At 46.0% G+C, this 6,969-nt stretch overlaps 1 long non-coding RNA gene across 1 annotated transcript; it reads left to right on the top strand.

Annotated features, from left to right (window-relative positions):
* The first annotated feature begins 1,169 nt into the window (after nt 1-1,169).
* LOC116505377 lies at nt 1,170-2,705 on the top strand. The gene is made up of 2 exons (XR_004254931.1): nt 1,170-1,282; nt 1,816-2,705. It is a non-coding gene; the product is annotated as an uncharacterized LOC116505377 (long non-coding RNA).
* Nucleotides 2,706-6,969: the final 4,264 nt, after the last annotated feature.

Below are 6,969 nucleotides of genomic sequence, written 5' to 3'. Positions count from 1 at the left end.
GGTAAGAAAGTTTTGGCAATGGGGCCGATGGTTAGGGTTAGGGCTATGCCATGACTCCTGATGGGAGTGGGAGAAATTGTGGTATATATCTTTCTAAGCTTAAGGCTTGCAAAGGCTCTCTTGCTGTTGGCCCATAGGGCCTGAATGCACCCTATCTTCTAGCAATCTAATGGGGACACAGAAAGCTTCGGATTTAGCCTCCATATTGTAATTTGCAGGGTTCGCTGACCGTCCTGGTGGGCTCCAGGACCAACAGCCTCTGGGACGTGGACTCCCTTGCTGACCTTCTGGAGGAGAATCTGAGGATAGCTGGGACCAGGATGCAGAGACTTCTTCCAGTCCATGGGTAAGAAGGACAAAGTGTTTTCAGTTGGATAGGATCCCTCTTGTCAGTTCTCCTAACCTGAGTGAACTGTGCTAGAGCATTTTGGGCAGTGGAGCAAGGGGACACCCAGCCCTTGGGACAAGGTACTTAGGCTGACTATATGCACTCAGGTTCTTGTGCAGCTGGTTCCTTTCCCACAAAGCTTTAGGGACCAGTGTTCTAAATGGGCATGTAAATTTAAAAGCGCCATCTTTCCAAGGTTCAACCAAACGGGGCATTTAGCTAGAGTTTGTCGTGCCAGCCAACATGATGGCTAAAGAGCAATCGTTGTTCACAGGATTCTCCAGAGGAAGGAGAAGACACGCTGGAGGATCTCAGCAGCCTGGAAGAGGACATCCTGGACTCCCTGGATCATCTCCTTCAATGAGAGGAGGTATGAGTCCCTCAGATAGGAAGGTGTCCAATATGCTACCTAGGAAGAGTGGAGGGCAAGTACAAGTAGCTCCAGAAAGAGCAACGTGGTACTAATAATAGCCTTTGATTCCTCCCCCAGATGCTTCCTCAGATTCCCCTCCAGAGGTCAGCTTGGAGGAGGAGGAACCAGCCCCAGGCACCTCAGGAGGTGAGTTGGTTAATGGCTCCGAGCAGCCTGGAACAAGGTACTTAGGCTAAGTATATGCACCCAAGGTCTGGTGCGACTGGTTCCTTTGATGCAAAGCATCAGGGACCGGTGTTCCAATGGGAAATGTGATCCCCATTCAGTAGAACCTCTTTTAGGAATTATGAGTTTCTTTTCCCTGATGGCTAAAGAGGAGGAATCATTATCATTCACAGGATTCTCCAGAGGAAGGAGAAGACACCCTGAAGGATCTCAGATTCCTCCCCCAGGTGCTTCTCCAGATTCCTCTTCAGAGGTCAGCTTGGAGGAGGAGGAACCAGCCCCAGGCACCTCAGGAGGTGAGTTGGTCAATGGCTCTGAGCAGCCTATCAAGAGTTATTTGGCTGAAATAGCAGCTTCAGCAGGGCAGCCCTCAGGCTTCAGTTGGGAAAATCAGGCAGCTGCCAGCTTATTAGTGATGAGGAACAGGAACTGCCTTCTGCACCTGAACCCAGAACACTTAGGGCAGACAAAAGGCAGGAGCAGGAAAGGTCAGCTCCTTTACTTGTGAGAAGCCAGTCTCACTATTCTTGATGGGCTGTGTTACATATTGAAATGAATAGCTTAAATTAGTTGTTGAAGTTCTCACTCAGGTCCGCTATTGAAGCGGGAAAATACTTTAATCTGATTGGTTGACCAGTTGACAGCTTCCTATAAAAGGAGTGCTATCAGCTAGGCTGTTGCTGTTGTTCATATGACTTAATAAAAGAGATTTGCTGAATTCACTCTGACCTCGTCTCCTTTCTCAGCCAGAACCTATGCACCCTATCTTCTAGCAATCTTATTGGGATGCAGAAAGCTTAGGATTTAGCCTCCATATTGTCATTTACAGGATTCACTGACCATCCTGGTGGCTCCAGGACCAGCAGCCTCTGGGACGTGGACTCCCTTGCTGACCTTCTGGAGGAGGAATCAGAGGATAGCTGGGATCAGGATGCAGAGGCTTCTGAGGCCAGCCTTTCTTCCAGTCCATGGGTAACTTAACACTGGCAACGAAGGTGGAATTCATTGGAAATTGAGGCCGAAAAAGAGCTGATCTCTAATGGGGCACCACCTAAGAACCGATTTGGACCAACTACACCTGAAATATTCTTCAGAGGCACCCACTGACTAAACCAGCAAACTCTGGTCATTCGCTATGGGAAACAGGTTTATACACATAATGACACTGGGGGTGCCCTCTGGATTCCTGCTTGGATTATAACCATAACAGGAACACAGTCCTACTGAGTGGAGATGGAGGATGGCAAAGTATAGCGCTGCAACATCAACCAACTGGGGAGTCATTTGGACACCTCCGTCTGCCGCCAGCCAGAATAGATTCAATGACTCCGAAGCTCCACCACAAACAGAGATAGAAGTGCAACACAGGTACCTGTTGAACTGGGGGCCAGTCAGCAAATAGTTCCGGCAGAACTGGTTCCCATTGTGACAGAGATCCCAGCAGCCGAGCCTCCAATATGGCCAAGGATGGATCCTGTAGCAGCAGCTGCGGCTCCACCTCTCCCAAAGACGGACTAATTGAACTGCTCAGTCCGAGACAGGGTTCCGCCACCCCACCTATCTACGGGACTACGAATGCTAAAGTGCATAACATTTAGTTGCTGAAGTTCTCACTCAGGTCTGCTTTTGAAGTGGGAAAATACTTTAATCTGATTGGTTGACCGGCTGACAGTTTCCTATTTTTCGTGTGAACTTAATAAAAAAGCTTTGCTGAATTCACTCTGGCCTCGTCTCCATTCTTGTCTTTTGCAAAAGTAGGTTTTGTCCAATTTCATTCTAAACGAATCTCTTCTTCCCGGTAGATCTTTTGAAGATTTAAATATATCCTTTCTTAGGAAAACATAAATACACCTACATGTATGCCTATCTTGGAGCCAGAAGTGAATCAAGCTGGTTTCTTCTATTAGTCTGGGAAATAACAGAAGGGATTTGCAAACACTGGACTATGCTGCCATTTCAGCTCTCTGCTTTGCTACCCTGCCTCCTTGATTTGAACAACAAAAGTTGGGAATAGAGGCTAGAGATAGCCAATGAATTTAAGCCTTCATCCTCTGAAAGTAGGTTTGAAATATGACTGATGTTAAAACCTTTGAAAAAACAATCTTTGCATGGTAACAGCCCCAGGCCTGTCAGAAAAGCCAGGTCTTGACGGCTTTGTGGAAAGCCTGAAGGGTGGTGAGGGTTCGAATCTCTACGGGGAGATCGTTCCAGAGGGCCGGAGCAGCCACAGAGAAGGCCCTCCCCCGGGGGGTCGACAGTCGACACTGGCTAGTTGATGGAATCCGGAGGAGGCCTAATCTGTGGGATCTAATTGGTCGTAGGGAGGTAATTGGCAGAAGGCGGTCTCTCAAGTACCCAGGTCTGATACCATGTAGGGCTTTAAAAGTAACGACTAGCACCTTGAAGCGCGTCCGGAGTCCAATAGGTAGCCAGTGCAGCTCGCGGAGGATAGGGGTAACGTGGGTGTATCGGGGTGCACCCACAATCGCTCGCGCGGCTGCATTCTGGACAAGCTGAAGTCTCCGAATGCTCTTCAAGGGCTGCCCCATGTAGAGCGCGTTACAGTAGTCCAGTCTTGAGGTCACAAGGGCGTGATTGACTGTTCTGAGTGCCTCCCGGTTCAGGTAGGGACGCAATTGGTGCACCAGGCGGACCTGGGCAAATGTCCCCCTGGTCACAGCTGACAAATGGTGTTCTAAAGTCAGCTGTGGATCCAGGAGGACTCCCAAATTGCGAACCCTGTCTGAGGGGCATATAATTTCACCCCCCAGCCTGAGAGTTGGAATACAAGGCCAATTATTGGGAGGGAAAAATACAAGCCACTCGGTCTTGTCGGGATTGAGTGCAAGCTTCTTCACACCCATCCAGACCCTAACAGCCTCCAGGCACTAACACATCACGTCAACCGTTTCACTGAGTTGGCACGGGGCGGACAGATACAGCTGTGTATCATCTGCATATTGGTGGTATTTTATCCCGTGACGCCGAATGATCTGACCCAGTGGCTTCATGTAGATGTTAAACAGGAGGGGGGACCGGACCGAACCCTGTGGCACCCCATACTTAAGGGGCCTAGGGGTCGACCTCTGCCCTCCAACCAACACCAACTGCAACCTGTCCGAGAGGTAGGAGGAGAACCACCGAAGAACGGTGCCTCCCACTCCCACCTCCCGCAACTGCCGCAGAAGGATACTATGGTCGATGGTATTGAAGGCCGCTGAGAGGTCAAGGAGCACTAGGACAGAGGCATGACCCTCGTCCCTGGCTCTCCAGAGATCATCGATCAGGATGAGGAAAAAAATTGTGCCAGGGCAACTTAGATAGGGATTAGTATTAGGTCTCAAGAACTGCAAACAAGTGCTTCAATACACACAAACTGCGGATCCCTCATCAGATTTAAGTCACATCGTGACTGGCTGGAATCTGAGGTCATATACAGTATCTGATTTTTAAAATATAAACTATGCCTCTCTTCAATGGTTAGATGGCCTAGACATTGGTTTTGAACATAGATCTTTTTAACAATTATATTTTAGTACCTTTTATTAATATGCATGAGATGTAAACATATTGCTAGTCCATATGTATATACATCTATATGTCTTATGGTAAATAAACACACATACAGGGGGGGGGGCAAATGGGCACAGAGATTTCAACATTTGCTCTCAATTGGCAAATCTCCTTCCTGTTGCCTTGTGTTGTTTTGCCCTGGTATTTTATCACCACCACCATCTTATTCATAGCTATTTATGGATTTTGTTTTTGTGTGTCGGTCTTCACTGCAAAAGAGGGTGCCAACCATTGAAAACGCCTCCTGTCTGAGCCTGAGGGGGGAACTGCAGGAGGACAAACGGCTTGGACTGCAGACCTCTCTTCTCTCAGGCCTGATTTTGAAGCCCTGTGTTGGGAAAGGAGGAGGAAATTCACTGAGTGCTGATTGGACCTTAGGACCATCAATCCAAGGAGACTAACACTGGGCTCCTCCTCCTGGTTGATATTCTTGGAGGGAAGAGAAGAGAGAAATTTGGGAGCTGCGAGTGGAAAGAAAGATGGGAGCAAAGCCTGGAGTCTTAGCCCTGGGAAAGCGTATAAGAGGGATAGAGGTGGTTCTTGACTTATGACCACAATTGAGTCCAATGTTTCTGTTCTTAAGTGAGATATTTGCTGGGTTTTGCCCCATTTTACTACCTTTCTTGCCATTGTTGTCAAGTGAATCACTGAAGTTGTTAATTTAGTAACACAGTTGTTAAGTGAATCTGCCTTCCCCATTGACTTGCCTTGTCAGAAGTTTGCAAAAGATGATCACATGACCCCGGGACACTGCAACCCTCATAAATATGGATCAATATGCTGCAACAGTTGTAAGTGTAAAAAAAGTCAGAACTCACTTTTTTCAGTGCCACTGCAACTTTGAACAGTTCCAAAATGAACTATTGTACAGTAGGGGCCAAAATTGTGGAAACCTTTTGGGAAAAGTGTATTTTTGAGGTTTGATAGCAAACAGGGAGATCTTGGTCTCATCACTCCAAATAACATTGTCCCATTGTTCCTCTGTCCAGGTAACATGGGCTTTAGCCCAGTTTAGTCTTTTCAACCATTGTTTGAGAGATAAAAGTGGTTTTTTTGGTGGAATTCTAGATTTTAGGCCAAATTCCTGCAGTCTGCGCCGAACAGTCCTTCCACTCAACTTCACATTCCATTGCGCCATTTCATCTTGTATACACCCAGAGGATTTTCTTCTGTCACATGGGCACAGTCTCTTAATTCTTCTCTCATCACTTGCTGTCGTCCACTTTTTCCTTCCTTTATCAGTGTGGTTTTGTAGTGGCTGAGTCTCCTTATACAGTAGCAGTAGCAGTAGACTTATATACCGCTTCATAGGCCTTTCAGGCCTCTCTAAGCGGTTTTACAGAGTCAGCATATTGCCCCCAACAACAATCTGGGTCCTCATTTTACCCACCTCGGAAGGATGGAAGGCTGAGTCAACCCTGAGCCGGTGAGATTTGAACCACTGAACTGCTGAACTAGCAGTCAGCTGAAGTGGCCTGCAGTACTGCACTCTACCCACTGCACCACCATGGCTCCTCCTTATACCTCTTCAAAAACGTAGAAATGCCACCTTTGGTTAAGTTTCCACCAATTTTTTTTTCTAATTTCTTTATAACTGTAGCCCCGTTCACTTAATAATGCTATTTTATATCACTTTCTGGGTGACCAGTCAACTCTTTGCACCATTACTTTAATTTTATTGTGTTTTACAAGCTCACTAAATGAAAGAACACACAAAACCCCAACCAACTTGATAGTGATCACATAATATAGAGAAATGTCCTCGTCTCATGTCCTCGTCTCAACTTCCATACATGACATCAATAACTGAATTCTACTTTGATCTGATTGGCTCATTGCCAAAAACAAGATGACACCTGATTGACTCTCTAAACACTCATGCTCATTGGCTACAACTACAACCTGATGAAGGAAAGTTACCTGATATTAACCTAAGCAAGTTGTGCTTCCTTTTTCTGGTTATTGGGCTATAATCTTTCATACAATACAGATAATTGAACAAATCTTGTTGCATTATATTCCTGATTAAATTATCTTTCCATTGATATATAATTTTATGGTACTACTAAAAAAAATGTGGTGTTATAAGCCATCAAACCTCAAAAATACACTTTGCCCAAAAGGTTTCCACAATTTTGGCCACCACTGTAAATCGAGTACTATCTGTATAGATGCATCTTGAGAGCCAAGGAAGGCAAGAATAGGGTAGAAATATTGTACATTTAATATTTTATGTTTAATTTTGTTCCTGTTCAAAGCTTCTTGGGACAAACTCAAATTAAATACCAGCTTGTTATGGAGTCAAGTCGCAGCTTGACTTTCCTGTACATGTAGTCCTCAACGTACGACCACACCTGAGCTCAAAATTTCTGTTGTTAAGTGAGACATTTGTTATATGAATTTTGCCTCA

This window comes from Thamnophis elegans, chromosome 3 (genome assembly GCF_009769535.1).
Source record: "Thamnophis elegans isolate rThaEle1 chromosome 3, rThaEle1.pri, whole genome shotgun sequence".
Classification (NCBI taxonomy): domain Eukaryota; kingdom Metazoa; phylum Chordata; class Lepidosauria; order Squamata; family Colubridae; genus Thamnophis; species Thamnophis elegans.
This window is presented reverse-complemented; position numbering and strand designations above follow the sequence as displayed.